Here is a 12,500-nt window from a genome sequence, read left to right on the forward strand (position 1 = left end):
AAATACATGTATTTTCACAATAAAAGCCTGGCAGATGATAGAAATACATGTACTTTCATAATAAAAGCCTGACAAATAATAGGAAATACATGTATTTTCACAATAAAAGCCTGACGGATGATAGAAAGACATGTATTTTCACAATTAAAGCCTGACAGGTGATAGAAACACATGTATTTTCACAATAAAAGCCTGACAGGTGATAGAAATACATGTGTTTTCACAATAAAAGCCTGATGGATAATAGAAATACATGTATTTTCACAATAAAAGCCAGATAGGTGTTAGAAATACATGTATTTTCACAATAAAAGCCTGATGGATGATAGAAATCCATGTGTTTTGTTGATTAACGCGTTTCCTGTGATGATGAAGACGAGCTGTGTGAGACAAAGGAGCAGACGCCTCACGCTCTGACGGACAAAGAGAGGACGTCTCTGGAGGAGAAGGAGGAGACGGGAGGAGACGAGCAGGACGGAGAGAAGGAGGTGACAGAGGAGAAGGAGGAGGAGGAGGAGGAGGAGGGAGGGATGAAGAGCAGCAGCTGAGAGCTCAGGTGTTCCAGCTGCTGATGGAGCTCGACGAGACCCGAGAGGTTTCCCAGAGACACGAGGACGCGTTCCACGAGCTGCACGGTCGCTATTATTATTCATATTCATGATATTTCAGTTATACTTTACTATTAAAACTAGGGATTCATGTATTATACTCTTCTTCTTCTTCTTCTTCTTCTTCTTCTTCTTCTTCTTCTTCTTCTTCTTCTCCTTCTCCTTCTTCTTCTTCTTCTTCTTCTTCTTCTTCTTCTTCTTCTTCTTCTTCTTCTGTTTCTTCTTCTTCTCTGATCTCAGGTCTGTTAGAGGACGAGCGACTGGCGAGCGCTCATCAGGCCGAGACTTTCACCAGACAGATCCAGAGACTGCAAGGTGACACGGTTTATACACGTTACTACACACACGCCCCCTGTGGCGCCCCCTGTGGCGCCCCGGAGCACAGACGCTCACCCTGTCCGTCTCCTCCTGCAGCTCAGCTCTGCTCGCTGCAGGAGGAGATGGACAGTCTGGAGGAGGAGAAGGAGAGCGAGCTGGAGGAGGTGCACCAGGAGCTGCGCTCGGCTCAGGAGGAGGTGCTGCTGCTGCAGCAGGCGTCCGAGGAGGCGGCGGCCGAGAGGGAGAACGACATCGCCTCCCTGCAGGAGGATCTGTGTCGGGTGAGGGCGGAGCTGCAGCGGCTGCACGCCACGGCGCAGGAGTACGAGCTGGAGATCACCACGCTGAGGGCCGAGATCAGCATGAAGAGCGCCGAGGACCACGGATGCTCAGGTGAGTCTGACGGCGCTGACACGTGTAGTCTTACTTTATAATAACATATATAATGATCACACGTGTGCGTCCAGGGGGAGCGAGGCGGCTGCAGGACGAGCTCTCTCTGACGGAGGACGGTCGGGGTCTGAGCAGCGGAGTGGAGCGGCTCAAACGAGACACGTGAGTGGTCCACCGGGCCGTCAGGGGGCGGGGCTGAGTGTTTAAGGTCACTGAAGGTCGTGAGGAGGTGATTCTGACCATCCTGACCCCCCCCCCCCTCCAGGTGTGATGATGCGTACCTGGCGGTCACCGACACCGAGCCGGTGAAGGCGGACCCTTACATCACCCTGTCTCAGCCCGGAGACCAGGGACGCCACAACCGGCCCGCGGAGGATCGGGGCTCCTCGCCGGTCCAGGACGAGGTCCTGAAGGTGCAGCTGCGGCGAGCGGAGGAGACGGCTCACAGGGTCCAGACGGAGGTAACGGCTGCTGTCACGGGTTCACGGCTGCGGCCCGATCGGCCCGTCGCTCCTCGTTAACCGTCTGTCTCTCCGTCAGTGCGACGGGCTGAAGGGCGAGCTGGTCGACCTGCAGCGGCAGTACGACAGCAGCCAGCGGGAGCGAGCGACGCTGGAGCGGGAGCTGCAGCGCTGCAAGGCCGAGCTCCAGACGCTGGCGAGCAGGAAGTCCCAGGTGAGGGGGGGACGCCTGCGGGGCCTCGGGTCACATGTCACATCCTGCTCTGTGGGATCAAACGCTCCCGGGTTTCAGGTGCGACGCCGTGGAGCTGAAGGGTTAAAGTTCATTTCTGCTCCGTTTCGTGCGTGTGTGGAGGGAACGGGAGGAGACGCCAGGGAGGAGGGAGTTGCATTAGTCGAGGCGTGGATGAGGGATTCAGCGGGGGAGGCTGAAAGAAGAAGGAGGTCTGACAAAGGAGCTGACGTGGGGATCAAAGGAGAGGGGGCGGGTCCAGGATAACGCCACGGTTGCGTGCCGGGGGGACGGCGTGATGGTCGAGGTGTCGATGGGTCCGGTTTGTTGAGGGTGGGTTTTGTGCCGATGAGGAAGAAATCTGTTTTGTCGCTGTTGAGTTTGAGGAAGTTGTGAGTCGGCCATGTTTTTATTGTAGAGTCGCAGGTTTGGACGGGGGTGGGGTGGGGTGGGGGGGGGGGGGGGGGCTGATGTAGACCGGGGTGTCGTCGGCGTAGCGGTGGAAGTCCAGGTTGAGTGTGCGGATGATGTGACCAAGAGGTTGAAGATGAAGAGAAGGGGGCCGAGGACTGAGCCCTGAGGGACCCCCCCCCCCCCGGGTAACAGGAGAGGGAGAGGAACTGCTGCCTGTCGCTGAGGCGGGAGCTGAGCCAGGGGGGTGCAGTGCCCTCAACACCCTGAGGTGAAGCTGAGCCAGGGGGGGGGGGGGGGCAGCGCCCTCAACACCCTGTCGCTGAGGCAGGAGCTGAGCCAGGGGGGTGCAGCGCCCTCAACACCCTGAGGTGGAGCAGCAGCAGCACGTTGAGTCTGCAGAGGTGAGGAGATCCTTGACGGCTTTGCCTGGAGTCGTTTCCGTGCCGTGGAGCGGGCGGGCGCCAGACTGGAGGGGTTCATAGAGGTTGTTGGACCGGAGATGGGTCTGGAGTTGAGCGGCGACGATGCGTTCCAGACGAGACGGGTCAGTTCACACCGCCGACACTTTTACCGGCGGCGTTCTAAGGCGGTTTCATCTCGTTGCGGATCTCGGGCATTAACCGGACGCGTGCTCATCCGGACAGAAGGCTGAAGGCTCCGTCTGTGACGTAGAACATTAACGAGCCTTCAAAGTAAAATAAAGAATCCAGGTAAGAGCGGCGTGGTGTCCGTGCGTGTGTCCTGAGTGCATGCCGGGGGGTGACTGAAGCCGTCTGTGGTTGTCTCATCTGTTGCTCCGTCTCTGGTCTGCAGACGCCTCAGCTCCGCTCTCGCTCTCAGCGTCTCGTTGTGAGCTTCTTCTCGCTGCTGCACTCGTCTGTCTGTTTCTGCTTCTGCTCCACTCGCTGCCTCCTCCGCACCGCCGTCAGGGAACCATGATAACAGATCAGGTGTGGAGGTGTGGACTTGGACTTGGACACCAGTGACTCGTGGCTTCACTCAGACCAGAGTCTTGGTGTGACTTGACTTGAGTTGAGACTTTGGACCGGGACTTTAATTAACTTGCATGACTCTGGATGTGATTTGGTGTCAAAACTTATTCCTAGACTTGTGACTTCTCAGTCTTGGGATTTCTAACTTCCCTTTTTGAGATTTGACTCGATCCTCAACTGTCTCGATGTGGGACTCAGCTCTGAACTTGACAAAGGACTTGAGTGTCAACATTCGAGACTCTTGGACTTTACTTTCTACCTTTGGGAAGTGAGTTGAGGTTTGACCTGAGACCCAGGACTTGAGTTTCTTGATGTGGGACTTGAGTTTCTTGATGTGGGACTTGAGTTTCCTGATGTGGGACTTGAGTTCCTTGATGTGGGACTTGAGTTTCTTGATTTGGGACTTGAGTTTCTTGATTTGGGACTTGAGTTTCTTGATGCAGGACTTGAGTTTCTTGATGCAGGACTTGAGTTTCCTGATGTGGGACTTGAGTTTCTTGATGTGGGACTTGAGTTTCTTGATGTGGGACTTGAGTTTCTTGATGTGGGACTTGAGTTCCTTGATGTGGGACTTGAGTTTCTTGATGTGGGACTTGAGTTTCCTGATGTGGGACTTGAGTTCCTTGATGTGGGACTTGAGTTTCTTGATTTGGGACTTGAGTTTCTTGATGCAGGACTTGAGTTTCTTGATGCAGGACTTGAGTTTCCTGATGTGGGACTTGAGTTTCTTGATGTGGGACTTGAGTTTCTTGATGTGGGACTTGAGTTTCTTGATGTGGGACTTGAGTTTCTTGATGTGGGACTTGAGTTCCTTGATGTGGGACTTGAGTTTCTTGATGTGGGACTTGAGTTTCTTGATGTGGGACTTGAGTTTCTTGATGTGGGACTTGAGTTTCTTGATGTGGGACTTGAGTTTCTTGATGTGGGACTTGAGTTTCTTGATGTGGGACTTGAGTTTCTTGATGTGGGACTTGAGTTTCTTGATGCAGGACTTGAGTTTCTTGATGTGGGACTTGAGTTTCTTGATGTGGGACTTGAGTTTGGACTTTCTGAGGTTCGACCTGAGACCTGGCTTTCTTGACGTGGGACTGGACTTGTATCTTTACTCAGGACTTGAGACTTGGGACTTGCCTCTCTGATATGTTACTTGGGACTTGAGTTTCTTGATGTGGGACTTGAGTTTCTTGATGTGGGACTTGAGTTTCTTGATGTGGGACTTGAGTTTCTTGATGTGGGACTTGAGTTTCTTGACGTGGGACTTGAGTTTCTTGATGTGGGACTTGAGTTTCTTGATGTGGGACTTGAGTTTCTTGATGTGGGACTTGAGTTTCTTGATGTGGGACTTGAGTTTCTTGATGCAGGACTTGAATTTCTTGATGTGGGACTTGAGTTTCTTGATGTGGGACTTGAGTTTCTTGATGTGGGACTTGAGTTTCTTGATGTGGGACTTGAGTTTCTTGATGTGGGACTTGAGTTTCTTGATGTGGGACTTGAGTTTCTTGATGCAGGACTTGAATTTCTTGATGCAGGACTTGAATTTCTTGATGTGGGACTTGAGTTTCTTGATGTGGGACTTGAGTTTCTTGATGCAGGACTTGAATTTCTTGATGTGGGACTTGAGTTCCTTGATGTGGGACTTGAGTTTCTTGATGTGGGACTTGAGTTTCTGGACTCTGGACTCTGGACTTTGGACGGTGCCTCCTCCTCTCCATTGTATCATTCACCTCCCTTTTGTCCACCATAGTTGTAGTTTTCCTGAGGTGAACTCTGTTACCCACAGTGCATTGCTGCTGCTGGAGTCGGGGGTGTGGTCAGAGTCCTGTAACCGTCTCTGAGGTCGTCCTCTAACCGCCGCTCCTTCGTCGCCGTGTTCTGATCCGATCGCCGTCACTTTTGTTTCCCATGATGCTTTGTGATGCTCGACCGGCTGCACCTCTTTTCTTCTTCTATCCTTTTCTTTCATCTGTTTCCTGTTCCTGTTCGCTCCACGCTCGCCGTTCTTCCCAGCACGCTCTGACTTTATGATTCTGAGTCTTTCATGGTTTGATTCCCTCTTCCCCACGCCCCCCCACACTCCTCCCTTCTGTCTTTTCCCCAGAACTGCACCGCTGCGTCTGAGCCCCCCGTTCTCTCCGCCCCCCTCGTAGGAATGATTGTTATAGTGGCCTTGATTTGGTGCTGGTGGGAGGAGCTGGCGTCCTAGAGGGGACCAGGTACGGCCACGCCCTTCTTTCTCTACCAGACGTTCTGCCTCTTTGAGCGTCCGAGAGCGTCCGAACCACAGGGTTAACGTCCGTGTTTCTGCTCTGACCCGGTTTGAACGGGACTCGTCCAGATTAACGGTGTGTTTCAGTTAAAGCTGCGCTTCAATGTGGTCAAAGTCAAGACGTGGTCCAGACGACTGCGCAGGCGCTCAATGCCACGCAAGAACCAGTGTTGTTGTTGCATTCTGGAGTTTGAAGCAACAGAAGGCGCCAAAGCACGAAACAACAAGAGAAACCTGAACCGTGTTGTTTGGGTCGGTGGTGTCCAGGTGGGGACCAAGGTCAAGGTCAGGGTCAAGGTCAGACCTGTCAGTGTCAGTCGGTGAAAAAGGACCCATGGTCTTTTTCCAGGGGAGTCGCTAACAGCTCCAAAAGGGCTAACACTGATTAGCTCGGGGCGCTGAACGCACCCAAAACGTCTTTTTTAACCACGAATATGATCAAAATAGCGAGCTAATCAGGGCGCCCTCCCACTGTGCCTCCGTCCCGTGCCCCAGCACGTGTCACGGCTAAAGTCTGGTTCCTTTGACCAGTGTGAGTGCAACCGTACCACGTCTAGGAGCGGCACGCTTGCCGTCCACGGCCTGTTTGGGAGAGGTGGGCTTTAGTAAAGCACGTTTGCACGTGTACGAGCACGAGCGTGCGCACGTGTACGAGCACGAGGCCTACAGCAGGTTCTGAGGTCATTTCCTGTGCGCCTGTTGGGACGTAGAAAAAAGAAGGAGGGACCATGCGCGGACATTTCAAACAATGGCGGTGAAAGGTTCACGTTGGTGTGATGCGGAGGTGGAGTGTTTACTGCAGATTTGGTCGATGAAAAGATTCAAAAACAGTCGACAAGACGCACAAAAACTCCGAGGTCTACGGAAAGATCTGGAAATAAAGCCACGCATCGCCATGACGTCATCAATGCGTGTGACGTGTTACGGCGTGATGACGTATAGGCAGCAAGAAGCATTCTCCGAGGCCCAGGTAGTGTGAGTACAAACGGGCCTGGAGGGGGGACAAGGACCCTAAAGCACGGGGCACGGGACGGAGGCACAGTGGGTGGGCGCCCTGTGGGGCTGTTAGCGCCTCGGGGCTTTCTCTAAACATGGTGATCGACCTAAAATGACGATTGGTCCTTTTTCAGCGATCTGACCTTTAACCGTCGCTCTGGACTTAAACCTCCGTCTCCACCTGGACGCGCCGGGCTCCGTGTGTCCGTCTGTGAGAACCACCTTTAGTCCACTCGTCCTCTCCTCACCGCGCCTTCTTCATCTCTCCCTCAGCAGAAAGACGCTGACGGCTGGAACCTGGCGGTGGCGGCGGTTGCCGTGGCGGCCGTTGTAGTTCTGGTCGTCCCCAGCTTCACCAGGGCCTGAGGATCACACAGGAAGTGACCTCACCGGGGACTCCGGGGGTTCCCGTCACCCATCCAGCTCCGCCCTCATGCATGTCGCCGCCCTGACGTCTGTGTTTCCACGGGGACGCCGCGGGGCCCGTGAGCCCGTGAGCCGTGGAGGTGAAGGTCGTCCTTAAAGACTGGTCCTGCCCAAGGACAGATGATGTCATCACCCCGCCTCCCCCCAGCGCCTCTCTTTGTTCTTTTAACCCTGGATCTTTGTGGACCCGGGTCCAGCTCAGAGTCCTCCGGTCCAGCAGAACACGGACCTGAGGAGGAGCTGAGTCTGACGCTCACACGTGTTTCGTGCGTGAACAGAAACTTCAGATGTCGTCTAAACGTCGTGGATCAGAATCGTGTTTCTTTAAAGTAGCAGAGAAAAAAGAAACGTGCGTCCAGATCAAAGAGTAAACGTGCGTCCGGAGTTTAAAAGAGATCAAACACTCGTTCACTTCATCTAAAAAAGTTCAGAGGTGCAAAATAAAAAACCACAAAGACGCAAACGAGTGAAAATAGAAACAAACAGAGCTGCAAAAGAAAAAGACTCGACGTGAACAAAGAGACGCCGGCTCCGCTCACGCTGCTCAGTCTGAGTCTGAGTCTGAGTCTGACAGTGTGAACACAACAGGTCAATGTGTATTTTGTGTATTTTATTTGTATTATTTTGTATTTTATTTTTGTTTTATTTTGTGTATTTTTTTGTATATAAATTTCTATTATTTATTTATTATTTAATGTATTATTTATATAAACAGTGAGCAGAAGAGGACCGAGGACAGAGCCCTGCAGAACTCCGAGACAGACTTCATTAAAGTCTGGATGTTGATTATGAATTAACATTTAACATTAACATTTTTGATGAGTTAATATGTATTATTTTTGTCTTATTTTGTATATTATTTCATGTATTATTTATTTATTACATTGTGTATTAATGTTTTTATTCTTTTATAGATTATTTTTGTATTATTTATGTATAATTTAGTGTATTTCTTTGTTTATTATTTTGTATTACTTTGTGTATTATTGTTATTTATTTGTTTGTGTATTATTCCTGTAAACAGTGAACGGAAGAGGACCCAGACCGGAGCCCTGAGGGACGCCGAGTCTGTGTTTTTTACTTTAAACTTAAACTTAAACATAAAACACGAACATGTAAAAACATAAAAACATAAATAATCGTGTGTGAACGAGGCTCTGGGATCAGATCAGGCTGTAGTTTTATTGTGGCGGGTCATATTTGATGTGTCAGCCTTTTTCTCTTTCCCACAGAAAACGCTGATTCATGCTCACGTCTCTGACCACAGAGGGAGAAATATGAGCGGCTGTTTATTTTATTATTAAACACGTTTTTAATCTTTAAACTCTGGATCTGTGAAGAAGCACGTGACCAAACATGAACCCCTTCAAAATAAAAGCACGAGTGAAGAGAGACTTTAAAGATGTCGACTCGTTCTCATCGCTGCGAAAAAACACTAAATCTTCCTGCATGTTTATGTCTCTGCAGCGTTTTATTAATAACATTATTAATAATATTATTAATGTTTGTACTGAACAGGAAACTCAGCGGCTTTAAAGGAAGTTACTGTTTTATGCCGACGATCGTTTTGTTTTTCAGAGGTTTGGACAAATGTTTAATAACGTTCCCACAAAACCTTTAGATTTTTATTATTATTATTATGATTATTATTGATGTTCCCCACAGAACCGCCTGTTTTTATTTATGTTTATTTAAATTTTACAGTTTGTTGCATTTATTTTTACAGATTGTTTGAATTTGATGTTGATTTTTTATTGTTTTTCTTTGTGAAATGAAACATTTCAGCACTTTTTAACCTTTTATCTTAGACACATATAAATCATACACATATATATATGATTTTTATTCTGCACAGTTTTAAGAAATAATTTCACTTTTTACTGATTTTATTTCTTTTTTATTTCTGTTTTTATTTTTATCTTTTAATGAAAATCACAGGAAACATTTTAATAATCAAACCCTGAATCTGTTTAAATATGAATTTATATTTTAACCTTTATTATTTTTATTTAAGCTTTTTAATCAGTGACTCAGGTTTTTTGAACCCAAACTAAACGCTGAGTCAGCGGAGAACACGGGGACGGACGGGTTATTGTTTATTTATGATTATTGTTGTTTTATGTTTGTTTGAATGATGACGACTGAAATACAAAATTACATGAATCATAAATATATTTATATTTAAATCAGTCTGTTCTTAGCGGTGTCCAGACAAACTTTAGCTAGCTAGCTTAGCAGTGTATGGACAAATGTTAGCTAGCTTAGCAGTGTATGGACAAATGTTAGCTAGCTTAGCAGTGTATGGACTAATGTTAGCTAACTTAGCGGTGTATGGACTAATGTTAGCTAGCTTAGCGGTGTATGGACAAATGTAAGCTAGCTTAGCAGTGTCTGGACAAATGTTAGCTAACTTAGCGGTGTCTGGACAAATGTTAGCTAGTATAGGGGTGTCTGGACAAATGTTAGCTAACTCAGCGGTGTCTGGACAAATGTTAGCTAGCTTAGCAGTGTTTGGACAAATGTAAGCGAGCTTAGCCTTGACTGGACAAATGTTAGCTTGCTTAGCAGTGTATGGACAAATGTTAGCTAGCTTAGCGGTGTATGGACAAATGTTAGCTAGCTTAGCGGCGTCTGGAAAAATGTTAGCTAACTTAGCTGTGTATGGACAAATGTTAGCTAGCTGTAGACAGCTCAGTGTTGCATGTTAGCTTTAGAGAAGCAGAAAGTTTGCATGACTGTAGACAAGTAGATTCAGACGCTGTAGCAGCTGTAGCGTTAGCGCTCACTAAATAAATGGTGTTAGCATGAACGCTGTAATTCAGTTCTTCCAACAGTTACTTCAGACTGTTTATCGCTATTTTTCTAGGTGAAAGTTTAAAAAGTCGGATATTTCCAAATGTTTTTGTTGTCTCTCTCTTCCAAAGTCAGTAGTTCATCTGCAGACATTAACATTTAGCTTAGCTCAGCTTAGCACAAAGATAAGGGGAACATGCTATGCTAGCTACACCAAAAAAGACAAAACATGTTCCAAAAACTGTGACGTACACGTAGCATTGTGTTTTTCAAGGTAACTGGTATTAAGCTAACTTAATGTTAGTAATGTTAGCCTAACCACGGTAACTACTTTAGCCTATGGTAGCATCTAGTTAGCATTACCAACGTTATCCTATTTGTGGTTAGCTGTGGTTATTACACATGTGTATCTTTAGCCTAGCTTAGCACAAAACAGGCGAGGAAATGACTGTGAAAGGAAACATTGTGGCTTTAGCAGCAGTGAGTGTTGGTGTAGCGCTGCTAGGCTAGCAGTTTCCCCTTGTTTCCATTCATTGTGCTAAGCTAGGCTAACCACCGCTAACACAAACGGTCCGACTGTTGAAATTACTATTGTTATTATTATTGTTGTTGTTGTTGTTGTTGTTATTCTGTATTTCTGTGTCTGAACTGAAACTACGTTTAACTGCATCTGTGATTAAATTATTGTTTTTAAATATTTAACATTTCTGCATTAAAACGTCTAAAAACGACTGTTTTTCATTATATCCTGGGTACAGGGTCTAGACCTGGGTACAGGGTTCAGACCCGGGTACAGGGTTCAGACCTGGGTACAGGGTTCAGACCTGGGTACAGGGTTCAGACCTGGGTACAGGGTTTAGACCCGGTCACAGGGTTCAGACCCGGGTACAGGGTTTAGACCCGGGTACAGGGTTTAGACCTGGGTACAGGGTTCAGACCTGGGTACAGGGTTCAGACCTGGGTACAGGGTTCAGACCCGGGTACAGGGTCTAGACCTGGGTACAGGGTTCAGACCTGGGTACAGGGTTCAGACGTGGGTACAGGGTTTAGACCTGGGTACAGGGTTCAGACCTGGGTACAGGGTTCAGACCTGGGTTCAGGGTTCAGACCTGGGTACAGGGTCTAGACCTGGGTACAGGGTTCAGACCTGGGTACAGGGTCTAGACCTGGGTACAGGGTTCAGACCCGGGTACAGGGTTCAGACCCGGGTACAGGGTTCAGACCCGGGTACAGGGTTCAGACCTGGGTACAGGGTTTAGACCTGGGTACAGGGTTTAGACCTGGGTACAGGGTTCAGACCTGGGTACAGGGTCTAGACCTGGGTACAGGGTTCAGACCTGGGTACAGGGTTTAGACCTGGGTACAGGGTTCAGACCTGGGTGCAGGGTTCAGACCTGGGTTCAGGGTTCAGACCTGGGTTCAGGGTTCAGACCTGGGTACAGGGTCTAGACCTGGGTACAGGGTTCAGACCTGGGTACAGGGTTCAGACCTGGGTACAGGGTTCAGACCTGGGTACAGGGTTTAGACCTGGGTACAGGGTTCAGACCTGGGTACAGGGTCTAGACCTGGGTACAGGGTTCAGACCTGGGTACAGGGTTCAGACCTGGGTACAGGGTTTAGACCTGGGTACAGGGTTAGACCTGGGTACAGGGTTTAGACCTGGGTACAGGGTTCAGACCTGGGTACAGGGTCTAGACCTGGGTTCAGGGTTCAGACCTGGGTACAGGGTTTAGACCCGGGTACAGGGTCTAGACCTGGGTACAGGGTTTAGACCTGGGTGCAGGGTCTAGACCTGGGTACAGGGTTTAGACCTGGGTACAGGGTTCAGACCTGGGTACAGGGTTCAGACGTGGGTACAGGGTTTAGACCTGGGTACAGGGTTCAGACCTGGGTACAGGCTCAGACCTGGGTACAGGGTTCAGACCTGGGTACAGGGTCTAGACCTGGGTACAGGGTTCAGACCTGGGTACAGGGTTCAGACCTGGGTACAGGGTTTAGACCTGGGTACAGGGTTTAGACCTGGGTACAGGGTTCAGACCTGGGTACAGGGTTCAGACCTGGTTGCAGGGTCTAGACCTGGGTACAGGGTCTAGACCCGGGTACAGGGTTCAGACCCGGGTACAGGGTCTAGACCTGGGTACAGGGTCTAGACCTGGGTACAGGGTTCAGACCTGGGTACAGGGTTCAGACCTGGGTACAGGGTCTGGACCCGGGTACAGGGTTCAGACCTGGGTACAGGGTCTAGACCTGGGTTCAGGGTTCAGACCTGGGTACAGGGTCTAGACCTGGGTTCAGGGTTCAGACCTGGGTACAGGGTCTAGACCTGGGTACAGGGTTCAGACCTGGGTACAGGGTTCAGACCTGGGTACAGGGTCTAGACCTGGGTACAGGGTCTGGACCTGGGTACAGGGTCTAGACCTGGGTACAGGGTTCAGACCTGGGTACAGGGTTCAGACCCGGTCACAGGGTCTAGACCCGGGTACAGGGTCTAGACCCGGGTACAGGGTTCAGACCCGGGTACAGGGTCTAGACCTGGGTACAGGGTCTAGACCTGGGTACAGGGTTCAGACCTGGGTACAGGGTTCAGACCCGGTCACAGGG

Source organism: Echiichthys vipera, assembly GCF_963691815.1.
Source record: "Echiichthys vipera genome assembly, chromosome: 20".
Lineage (NCBI taxonomy): Eukaryota > Metazoa > Chordata > Actinopteri > Perciformes > Trachinidae > Echiichthys > Echiichthys vipera.